This window comes from Siphateles boraxobius, unplaced genomic scaffold, assembly GCF_051911475.1.
Source record: "Siphateles boraxobius isolate OS27281-9 unplaced genomic scaffold, OSU_SipBor_1 6, whole genome shotgun sequence".
NCBI lineage: Eukaryota > Metazoa > Chordata > Actinopteri > Cypriniformes > Leuciscidae > Siphateles > Siphateles boraxobius.
In genome coordinates this window covers 18,955,858-18,968,840 of record NW_027509186.1, presented here as the reverse complement: position 1 = coordinate 18,968,840, position 12,983 = coordinate 18,955,858, and the positions used below count along the sequence as shown (strand labels likewise).

At 44.7% G+C, this 12,983-nt stretch overlaps 1 long non-coding RNA gene across 1 annotated transcript; it reads left to right on the top strand.

Moving 5' to 3' along the window:
* Nucleotides 1–1,520: 1,520 nt before the first annotated feature.
* LOC143715607 (uncharacterized) lies at nt 1,521–2,128 on the top strand. The gene is made up of 3 exons (XR_013195832.1): nt 1,521–1,585; nt 1,698–1,763; nt 2,063–2,128. It is a non-coding gene; the product is annotated as an uncharacterized LOC143715607 (long non-coding RNA).
* The last annotated feature ends 10,855 nt before the right edge of the window (nt 2,129–12,983 follow it).

Sequence of the window (12,983 nt, the reverse complement as noted above, 5' to 3'; positions counted from 1 at the left end):
TTGTGGCAATGAAACAGACAACACCACCATTCAACAATGTATTTATTTAAGTACAACATTAGAAACAATGCATCTGACGAGCTGAAGTCGGTTGAGGTGTCAGCGCTGCGACAGAAATGTGTAGCCTTGCCATACAGGGATGATTTCTTGGCCATACCCCTCCACTAAATGAAAAAAACACAAATCAGTTCAATCAATCAATCAGTTTAAACAATCAGTTCAAGTTAAAAACTCTAATAATATAGTTGACTACTGACTTCAGACTATGACTTCCATTACTCTGGATGAAAACTTGCTGTAAGTATTTCACAAAGTTGTTTTTTTCCATACACTACACCCATAATTTCATGTTTTCAATATATGAGATGACTTATTATCCCTCAAAATGCCAGGGGAAATGATATTTTATGCTGAATTTAACATCCAATTTGATACATGTCCCACCTTTCTCAATACCATGGACTGTCCACTAAATTATTAGCATTATGCAATGATTTTTTTGAGATTATGAAACAACACCCCAACACATTCTGCCAAAAAATTGCAATAGTACCCTACTTTACGGTTGTGCTAAAGCTCTACCTAACTATTATGACCTGTACATTTTCCTTCCTTATACATCTTCCCACCTTGGGGCACCATTCAAGTTAACTTTAAGCCCATCTTACTAGCTTATTTGTATACACTGTACACTTTTGCATGCTTTAGTCCATGTTATTTCTTTTTTGATGATTAATAAATACCCCATTTCTTTCTGTCTACATTAAGGATGCCTTTTCATCTTATTGAATTTCAAGCGAGCGAGGACATTGCTGTTGTGCCAGTTGACTGGTATGATGACAGGATGGTGTACTGGCCCAGCTTTAAGAGCACTGAACGTGTGAAAAGGGCCGCTGCTAACGAGGAGAAGCATGAGCCAAACTGGCCAAGATATGATGTTAAGGTCGTCAGAACTTGTGGTATGCCAATTCATAAAATTCCTGTTTAAAAATAATTTCATGGTTGCTTCTACTTCTACTTGAAATAACGTATTATTTCTATGTTCTGAAAATGCACATGAAATTGTCTTTGCCTTCCATTGTTTAAAATATTCCATTTATATCTACTGATGCTATTCGTGGCCAGGTCTCTCTTGTATTTTGTGTTCTCAATGAGACCAACCTGGTTAAATAAAGATAATAATAATAATAATAATAATCACCATCATCATCAATAATAATAATATTCTCTGCAGCTCTACAGCTAATTTGAAACTCATGTTCATTTTAAAATTCAATTTTAGACAACTACAAAGACGCCATTAGGGCTTATGACTCAATATGAGACCGGCTGCAACACCTCTGAGCTACAGTCGGAGGCAGAGCAGGATGGTGAGCTGCCAGAGAAAAGATTCAAGAAGCCAGTGTCAGTGTGTTCTGTCTTGTTTTTGTTATGCTTCTACAGTAATAGGAAGTTATTTCCCGTAGCATTCAAAAATAGACCAGAGATGCTTGTACTATATATATTTGGCAATTTTGGGATTGCAACTTGCCTGGTATATCAGTTGAAGTCTCAAGTCAAAGCCAAAGCCAATTGCACCAGCTGAGTAAGGAATAATCTCTTAACATCGAAATAACAAATCATAATATTAATATTGGATATATGGTTAACATTCTTAGTGCTAAAGATATCCCCTCTCCTTGTATCCATTCCTTCAGGTCCACCATCTCGCCGAGTGCCAGGCAGCAGAGTAACTACTCCTCAACCTGGAGAAAACTGTCTAGGTAAACACTGTTCTCCAAAATAATATGGAATACACTGGCCCCATCTATATTAACACACCAATGGTCACTCTGTTTCAAATCAATAGATTGTATCTGCATTACCATCTCAGATTTTCAATGTAAATCCATTCATGGGGTTGAAATAGGTAGTGTATACCAAAATGTTGAAACATACAAATTCATGTTCAGCATGACTAGAGATTTTTTGTTTGCAATTGTTTGGCCCTGTAGCTTGCACGCCTCGCAGCCTACCATGGTTAACAGATCACAACCATTTAATACCAATTTCTCATCCTTAGCACCTGACCATGGGGCAGGACAGCAACAGAACTGTTCACCACCTCAGCTCCCTGCACAAGCATCTAGTTTAAGCATACTAAATGTAATGTAATGTTAACCAGGGCTGTAGTGGAGACTAAATGCAAGTAAATGGAGTTTACCCACCGCTCAAATGTCAGAAATATAGTTTATCCACCTGTTTATGTAATGTTAAAGAGTATACCTCCAAATAGAATGTTATAGGACCCTAACAAACTCAAAACATTACAAAAGCACACTGATTTATCCACATACAATATGTGCTCTGATCAAGGGACCATTTAATACCAGTGATATTGTTTGAACATTTTGGGTGTCTTTTTTAAACATCTGATAGCGAAAGACGGGACACATCTTACCCTGATCACGAATTCAGTTTACCCACCTCTAATTTTAACCACCACAACCCTGTTTATAACTTTGTACGTCATGTTTATTTTTAAATGTAATCTCCTTAATACCCAGCCATCTCATATATTGTATTGTGTAAGCATACTTGGCTATGGATGCTACATACCATAAACATATCTGTCTGTTTGATTACAGGTGCTGTGAGAAAAAACTCGGTGACACGGTCAGCCACGGATGCGGAGGTCACCAAGCACGCAATCAGTTGGTTCAACCTGGCGGCAGATCGGGCAACCAGGAGACGTGTCCCGAATAGGCTATAACCTATAACTTTCCATAAATGTAAATGTTAATTTTATATTACCATTGAGTAGTGATTACTTGTAATTGTACAGTAAATTGATGTGTTGTATTGAAACTTTTTTGTTAGGCCTATTTACAATATTGTTTGGTTAAAATACAAGGCAATGCAGATTTAAGCTTAGGTCTATATTGCTGTAGTAGCCTAGGCTAGCCCTAGTGATAGTTTTTGGTTTTATCCTATAGTTTAGTTTATCCTATTTTATCCTACAGCCAGAACAGAAGGGATTTTAAAAATTAGATAAACGGGTCCAAAACGGACCCGGGCCAGATGAGCCAGAATTTTTATGAGTCCGTTGCGGGTCCGCGGCGGATGTATGTATCAATTTGCGGGTCCCAAACGGACCCGTCAGGAAGGTAAGGTTTTAATCGCGGATGTGGAGTGGATGCAGTGCGGAGTCACGGCGGGTCCGCAATCCGCCTTCGTTGCGGATCCGTCACTGCGCGCAAGTGGACACGGATACGGGTCCGTTTCGCGGGTCCGTTCCGGAAGCCGAGATACCTCTGCGGCTGATCTGCCGCGGAGTCCTTTTGCTGTGTGGGTACCCTCCTCCTTGTTCATTTTTTTTAAAGATAGATATCAACCTTCTTATTATTCTTAAAACCAATTCATTTTATTCTTCAATCAATTAATTTTAAGCAATATAACAAGAAAAAAGTAATACAATTATAAAAGAATGCATGTTTTCCCATTATTATTTTTTTTTAAATTGTATAGGGTCACTAAGGACCCGAGGTGTGAAACAGTGTATGTTTTTTCTGCACAACTGTTAAAAGTCCGTTCCCTGACATAGACTACGTTACCCATAATGCATGTGTTCGTTTTGTAGTTCCGACCGCTCATGGCTGTGCTGGGCGCTTTCGCTGTTGGTGTAGTCCAGTGCCATGAGAGCAGTATTCACGATGCAGAGAATTGCCATCCTTTGTTAATCCTGCGCTAATCTTGTGTGTATGAGTGCTGTGTGCGTCCTTAAGATGTAAGTACGGCTTTTGTATGAATGGCGCGTTTGTTTTCCAGATGGCGAAGTTGTTATACTCGTGTTAATTCACTACTGTTATACTGCTGTTGCCGCTACCGTGCTCCATATGCGCTCATAAAGTAGCCATCTACTGTATATACTTTAGTTATTGCCTTGCAAACAACCGTAAATAATATATTTAATGTATAGTTAGCCTATTTTGGTACTTTTCACAGTTTGGAGATTTATGGTATCTATGCAAGTTTATTTATGGTGTTAGAGCTCCCACTAGTGGATTTTTGGTTGTACTGCGGGTTATTTCTTTATGCAATATGTAACCATAGCCTACATGTTTATTAATATACATTTTATTGTATTTCTGTTTCAGATAACCACACCCATATACACACACCCTCACAAACACACCTATTTTGTCATATTAATACCTGTGAACCATCATCACCTTCATGTACCTGACTCCTTCTCAATAAATAATCAAACTGCACCATTGGATTTGCCTATTCCTTCTGACAGAGGAAGACTCAGTTGACGAGCAATCCATAACCAGCCGCAGACGCACACGGTCTCTTACAAGTGGTCCTTCGAGCCGGATGTTTATTGGCTGAGTCAACAAGATGGCAACTCCACAAGATGAAGTTCCTCAGGAGAAGAGTCCACCACATAGTTCCCGTCCAAGAAGGAGCAGAAAGCTTCCGGGACATCTGGCGGGGTATGAGCACAACCTACCTGATCCAGAGGAGACAGAGTCTTCAAGCAGCAGCAGTTCAGAGGAATCTGATAAGGAGAAGAAGAAGGAGATGAAAAAATGGAAAAGAATGGAGGCAGCTTGGGGCAGTGTACTGAAAACGATGAATGAGATGCAAATCACTATGAAGGAGACCAGTGGTGCATTAACAAAGCGTGTGGAACAACTGGAGCGATCATGCGTGTCATGCAGTCCTCTACCAACTCAGAGTGATGCTCAACAGCAAGATAGAGCCGCTTCGCTTCCTGCGCTACTCCAGACACCACAGCATAGTAGTGTGGACACGAGCAGCATCCATACCACTGATCAGCCACACGTACTGGCACCAGCAGTGAGACAGGACATTAGAACGCCTTTAAACCTGTTAAGGCCAGTAGAACATATTGCATCTTCACCACTGCAAAATTCAAACCCCATTCTTCATTCAGCACCAAACTCAGCTCCACTACCTTTAAGCCCTATTATTCAACCTATTTCAAATATTCAGCCAGTGCCGCTGTCACCGAATCCTGTAGTTCAACCTGCACAGCAACCAGGTGCAGTGCTAGTACCTCAACCTGTGCTTCAGCAACCGACAGTGACACCGCCTGGACTGCAGCCCAGGGTGAATACTGCATTTCAGCCCGCAGGTCAGTCTACACGTTGGCCCGCACCACAACCTGCTCCCCAGCTGAGAATCCCTGTGGCCCATCCAGGTATTCAGCCGGCACCGCTACTTGCTCCGCCCCCTAGAATGAGTCATGTGATTCAGCCTGCTCTACAACCTGTCAATCAAGTAGCCCAATCAGTACAGTTTAGGAGGCTTGAACCACATCAGGCTGAGCCCTTATACAGTCAGAGGTACCAACACTCGCAGCTTCCAGGCAGCTCCACCCAGGTACTCTCTGCACAATCCCACGACTTCCCTGCAGTCTCAGCGTCACTGTATCAGCCACCACCGGGGATATCAGCGCCGCAGACTTATAGCCAGCTTTATGCAGCTCCACCTCCTGATTCTGCCAGCTACTACTCTGCTGCCTATCCATCAGTCTCTGCCTACCCTTCACTGCCTGCTGCATTTACTGCTCAAGACGCAGTACCTCATGCAGCTGAAGTCACCCAGCCAAACCTGATGGAGATGCTCTTAGCATCTTCATATGGCATCCCGAAGCCTAGACTGACGACATTCAAATCAGGCAGAGATAGTGACTTTGTGTTACTGAAGAAAGGACTGGACAGCCTACTTGGGCCACATGCTCATCTCACAGAGGAGTATAAATATCATATTCTGATAGATCAGTTAGAGCATCCATGTGCGTTACAAGTGGCCAGACGTTATATTCACGACCGCACTCCCTACACTAGTGCAATGAAAGCTTTAGAGCAGAGATATGGGCAACCCAGGCAATTAGTCCAGAGTGAACTGAGTGCTATACTTAACTGCTCTCCTATTAAGGCAAGTGAACCTCAATCCTTTGAAGATTTCTCCCTGGCAGTGTCCAGCCTAGTGGGACTCCTCAGTACTATGGACGATGTAGCAGCCAGTGAGCTCCAGTGTGGTTCACATGTAGATAGGTTACTCACTAAGCTGCCGCCTAGCTACAGAGACAGTTTCATCGAGTACTGCATCACACGTGGCATCATACGCACTGGCAGCAGTCGCACCTACAATATGTACGACTTCTCCGGGTGGCTCGAGCGCAAGTCCCAAGTTCTACAGTTATCACGGCAAGCCATTCAGCCACAGCCCTCAGACAGACCACGCCCAGAGAGGGGCAACCCCAGAGCCTTTGCAGGGTCCAGGGCACAGAGTAAGTCTACATCCATATATTATGGATCAGATCCCGCTCAAACACAGCCAAAGATAGACACTAAGGCACACATTACTAATCCTTATCCCTCCTCTAAGAAGAAGCAGTTTAAGCCATACTGCCCATACTGTGAAGGGACATAGCACTACCTCAGTGGCTGTGTAGATTTTAAGAAGCTAGACCTCAAAGCTGTAGCCTTTTGGATAAAGGAAAAATCCAAATGTTGGCGCTGTGGCCGTAAACATACCCCTGAGCAGTGCACTCTTAAGAAGATGTGTAGCACCTGTGGAGAACAGCACTTATTAGTGCTTCATGACTTGTCTGAAGCGAAGAGGAGGGACCCGAATATCCTAACAGTGAGCACGAGCCGAGTGTTTTTGGCTCCTATCAGTCACTCTGGCCGTGTAATGCTTAAGGTTGTGCCTATCCAGTTACACTATCAAAGGAAATCCCTGGACACATATGCTCTTCTTGATGATGGCTCAGAGAAAACCATTATACTCCCTGCTGCTGTCAAGTCGTTAGGCTTAATCCAGGAAGAGGAAACTCTATCTCTGCGTACTATTCGTCAAGATGTGATCCATATTAAAGGAGGCTATGTCTCCTTCCATGTGTCCCCAAAGGCCAAGCCGGAAAGACGTTACAAGATCACGCGCGCCTTCACCGCCCAACAGCTTAGCCTAGCTGAACAGTCATGCCCAGTGGAGCTCTTAAAGGAGAAGTATCATCACCTACAACGAGTGCACCTTGAAGGATTCAATCAGATACAGCCACTTGTGTTAATCGGCTCTGACAATGCCCACCTCATAACTCCTGTCCGTTCCATCCTGCGAGGTTCAGCCCAAGGACCTGTTGCCGTCTGTACCAAGCTCGGGTGGGCCATCCAGGGTCCGAGCTGCAGTATGCCTACACAGCAAGGGGAGGCACACTGCCTGAACATATCATGCCTTTCTCCTGCCATTGCCCTTCAACAGGATGTACAGCGCCTGTGGCAACTAGACGCTCCCCTTCATAGACCTGGGAAGGAGGTCACACGCTCAAAAGAGGACAGAGAGGCCATAGCCATGTTAGAGGCAAAGACCATCAGAGTACCTGTGGATGGTGTAGAGCGATATGCCACCCCCCTGCTCAGGAAGAAGGACTTCCCACAGATGCATGTCTCCTCTGAAGTAGTTAAAGGCCTTCTGAGGTCCACTGAGCGTAAGCTAGCAAGGAATCCTGACCTGGCACTCACATATAACCAAGAGATCAAGAGGTTGATAGAGTCTGGTTATGTTGTTAAGCTGACTCCTGAAGAGATTCATAGCTCTGCTGAATCTTGGTATGTACCACACCACATTGTACATCATAACAACAAAGCTCGGGTGGTCTTTAACTGCTCCTTTGAGTTCCAGGGGACCGTTCTCAACCACTACCTCCTGCCGGGACCTCCCATGGGGCCTACATTGCTGGGTGTACTCCTGCGTTTCCGCCAGTATCCTGTAGCAGTGAGCGGAGACATAAAAGCCATGTTTCACCAGATCCGCCTGCTTCCTGAGGACTGCCCCCTGCTGCGGTTCTTATGGAGAGACTGTGAAACAGAGAGGCCCCCAGATGTATATGAGTGGAGAGTCCTGCCCTTTGGGACAACGTGTAGCCCCTGCTGTGCTACCTTTGCCCTTCAGAGCCACGTAAGGGGGCACAGAGACACCTATAAAGACGTCCACGACTCTGTCCACACAGCTTTCTACGTGGATAACTGCCTGCAGTCCCTTTTTGACCCACAAGCGGCCAAGTTGCTCATTGACAGAATGAGAGAGCTGCTTATCCAAGGTGGATTTGAGATACGCCAGTGGGCTAGTAACATCCCTGAGGTGGTCGCTCATCTGCCAGGTACGGCCAGGTCAGATAGTTGTGAACTGTGGCTAAACCTTAAAAGTCTTGATCCTCAGGAGTCAACACTGGGTCTCAGCTGGCACTGCACTACTGACGTCCTGGGATACAAGCACCGTCCTGTCTCCTACACAACTGTGACACTGCGCAGTGTTTACAAAGTACTGGCCAGTCAGTATGACCCATTGGGTTATATCTGCCCCTACACTACAAGAGCAAAGCTCATTGTGCAGGCCCTGTGGAGCACAGAGAGAGGATGGGATGAGCCCATAGAAGGAAACCTGCTTCAGTCCTGGCTCGAATGGGAAAAGGAATTGTCTTATCTCCAGTATATCACCATCCCCCGATGTTACGCTCCTCCTCACAACAGCAACAGTGCGACATATGAGGCTCACATCTTCTGTGACGCCTCAGAGAAGGCGTATGGAGCCGTTGCCTATCTCAGAGTCATAGAGCAACAGGCTCACCTCTCCACCTCCTTCATCATGGCACGCTCCAGAGTAGCGCCCCGCAAGCAGGTGTCGATACCCCGACTGGAGCTGTGTGCTGCGCTCACTGGAGCTCAACTGGCCAAGGTACTCCAAACTGAGCTATCACTACCCCTTCACTCAGTCTACCTGTGGACGGATTCCACGACAGTGCTTCAGTGGATCCAGTCCAGTTCCTGCAGGTACAAAGTTTTTGTGGGGACTCGGATCTGTGAGATACAGGAGCTTACCTCTCCGGAACAGTGGGGGTATGTGAACTCTGATGATAATCCAGCCGATGACATCACAAGAGGGAAACCACTGTCAGAGCTCACAGTCTCCAGCCGATGGTCACAGGGCCCACACTTTCTCACACAGACTCCTGACACCTGGCCGAAGTCCCCAACAGAGTTCCTAGAATGTGGCAGTGAAGAACTCAGAAAGACTGTCTTCTGTGGCCTTACAAATGTATTACCAAGTATGCCAGATCCAGCACAGTACACATCTTTAGATAATTTGATTCTGGCCACTCACCAATCCCTGCAAGGGGCGGCTACCACCCCCTACACTGCAAGTGAGCGCCTGGAGGCAGAGACCCAGCTGCTTCAATCTGCGCAGAAGGATAGCTTCCCAGAGGAGGTCCAAGCCTTACAAGCAGGTAACCCTGTTCGCTCGAGCAGCCGTCTCAGCGCCCTTTCCCCTGAGTATGACAGCCTCAGTGGACTAGTAAGAGTGGGAGGCCGCCTGCGTCAAGCTACAGATGTAGATCCTGACAGCATCCACCCAGTTGTGTTATCACCTGATCACCCTCTGACTCAGCTCATCATAAAGCACTATGATGCTCAGCTGTTTCACCCCGGTGCAGAGAGACTCTATGCGGAGTTACGCCGCATCTACTGGATCCTCAGAGGTCGCCAGGCCATCAAGAAACATCAGTACCGGTGTGTGGAATGCAGGAGATGGCGCGCATCACCCTCCACACCAAAGATGGCTGACCTTCCCTTATCTCGGTTGAGACTCTACAAACCGCCCTTCTGGTCTACAGGCGTAGACTGTTTCGGACCATACCTGATTAAGATTGGGCGTAGGAGAGAGAAACGCTGGGGAATCATCTACAAATGCCTCACTACTAGATGCGTTCACTTAGATCTCATCCCTAGCCTTGATACTGACTCTTTCTTAATGTCATTACGCAGGTTTATTGCACGCCGGGGGAAGCCGTACGAGCTGTGGTCCGACCGGGGCACCAATTTCAGGGGCGGACATAAAGAACTACAGAACGCCTTTGAGAACATGGCACCAGAGTTGCAGCAGCAACTGGCTAACCAGACTATCAACTTCCACTTCAACCCACCATACTCTCCTCATTTCGGGGGAGCCTGGGAGAGGGAGATCCGATCTGTTAAGTCAGCCCTGCAAGGCGTCCTGAAAGACCAAGTTGTGGCAGAGGAAGTGCTCCTAACAGCTCTCATAGAAGTTGAAGGACTCCTTAATTCTAAACCACTCGGATATGCTTCCTCTGATGTGGCTGACCCGGACCCCATCACGCCAAACCTGCTGCTAATGGGGCGGCGCGACGCTGCATTACCACAGGCAGTATACGGCCCTCATGATGCCCTTTCCAACAGAAGATGGAAACACAGTCAGGTGATCAGTGATCATTTCTGGAAACGCTTTGTCCAGAACTACCTCCCAGGGCTTCAGTTGAGACATAAATGGAGGAAATCCACTGATAATGCTACTGTGGGACAAATTGTGATGATCGTTGACTCCAACCTTCCCAGAGGACTTTGGCTTGTTGGGACCATCACTAAGGTTTTCCCAGGGACAGATGGTGTCGTTCGAGCTGCGGAGGTGAAGGTTAAAGACAGTATCTACATTCGCCCAGTAACCAAACTGGTGGAACTCCCGGAAATGCCAGAGGATTCAAGCGGCACTTATTCAAACTAGTTGACTTTTGAATGAATGTATTTGCTAGACAAATACAGGGGCGGCTGTTAAAAGTCCGTTCCCTGACATAGACTACGTTACCCATAATGCATGTGTTCGTTTTGTAGTTCCGACCGCTCATGGCTGTGCTGGGCGCTTTCGCTGTTGGTGTAGTCCAGTGCCATGAGAGCAGTATTCACGATGCAGAGAATTGCCATCCTTTGTTAATCCTGCGCTAATCTTGTGTGTATGAGTGCTGTGTGCGTCCTTAAGATGTAAGTACGGCTTTTGTATGAATGGCGCGTTTGTTTTCCAGATGGCGAAGTTGTTATACTCGTGTTAATTCACTACTGTTATACTGCTGTTGCCGCTACCGTGCTCCATATGCGCTCATAAAGTAGCCATCTACTGTATATACTTTAGTTATTGCCTTGCAAACAACCGTAAATAATATATTTAATGTATAGTTAGCCTATTTTGGTACTTTTCACAGTTTGGAGATTTATGGTATCTATGCAAGTTTATTTATGGTGTTAGAGCTCCCACTAGTGGATTTTTGGTTGTACTGCGGGTTATTTCTTTATGCAATATGTAACCATAGCCTACATGTTTATTAATATACATTTTATTGTATTTCTGTTTCAGATAACCACACCCATATACACACACCCTCACAAACACACCTATTTTGTCATATTAATACCTGTGAACCATCATCACCTTCATGTACCTGACTCCTTCTCAATAAATAATCAAACTGCACCATTGGATTTGCCTATTCCTTCTGACAGAGGAAGACTCAGTTGACGAGCAATCCATAACCAGCCGCAGACGCACACGGTCTCTTACAACAACAATAATTGAATCTTTGATGACTGAATAAGTGCAGTTCACCTTTATTCCACAATGTCTGATACACAATAATGAAGTGTTGTTTCACTCATAGTTACCGCAGGCAGAAACAAAAGAATTGGAAATATCATCAGCAAAACTTGAAATGGCACAGCGATTTACTGCAGAGCAAGAACTGAACGCAATCAAATATTAGTGTAACTCACTTAATGCTGGATCTGGTGAAGAAGCAAAATATTGATTTTAAATGTTGAAAATATGTTTTAGATCATGAGTATGAGCCAGATGCTGAATGTAATGGGAAATGAGCTCTGACGAGAACATGATGGTATAAAAATCTGCTCGAACGGAACCTTTCCAAGCTCCAAAAGGTAACAAAATATGCTTTATTTTATTCTTCTGTAATTGTTACTCTAATATCAGAGTAGTCTTATATTACCGAGACAGCTATAGAGATCCATCCGTGTCAGATATAGATCCGGGTCGCTAAAGACCCAAATATGTAAAGATTGGCAAAACATCAATGCATTTAAGGTTTACTCCTTATGCCACAGATTAAATAAGGTTCTGGAAACATTCCTCAGAGATTTTGGTCCTTATTGACATGAATCATGATAGCATCAAGCAGTTGCTGCAGATTTGTCAGCTGCAGATCCATGATGTGAATCTCCCGTTCCACCACATCCCAAAGCTGCTCTTTTGGATCCGGTGACTGTGGAGGTAATTTTAGTTTAGTGAACTATACAGTATATTGTTATATTATAACTTAGTGTTCTTTTTTCAATGTTAACTTTTTGTCCTGTACTTTTCTTTCACATCTCGTGCTCTCCTATCTGTTTACAGCAGAATCCCTCCGCAGCTTGAGGGGATTATGTTCATGTTCTGATATTTACTACCAATGTCTCTCGGCTTGCCAGGAAAGCATGCAACACTTGCAGCATGGCTTGTCCAAAAGTCATAAAAGCACAGACAGGGAGGGGAGGGAAGAGTGAAAGAGTGGGAAGAAAGCACAGGAGCTATTTCCAGATGCGTCTCCTCAGTCTCATGTACACATTCTCACGTACACATTTTCACTTCAGGAACACGTTTCTGTGCGATTTATTCTAAATAACTTTTTTTTATTTTTCGAAATTAACACAAATCTTGATTTAATGTGGTTGGTATTTACTAGGATTTATGAGGTCAATCAAACAATTTGGTTGTTGCAGGTCAGAAGAAAGAAAGGCCCTTAAATGTCGATATCTTTTGTGACCAATGCAGAATGGATGAATGTTTGGAAAAACTAGTTCGAAAGGTGGTTATTTATGTTCACTTCACCTTTATGCCTTTAACAACTTCTTCTGGTTGTCCAGGACCAACAAAGTGCACTTTAAGGGCGGCATCGGGCAGAGAGATGCTGACTTCAAATTGGGCAACATTCTTAAAAACCATGCTAATATGTCTGTACATAGGCAGCCTTTAGTTGTTATGCGGTCCGTCTTTGGAACCGTCTTCCTGTAGACATTAAGACCTCTCCTACTGTCTCTATTTTTAAATCCAGACTAAAAACAAAACTTTTC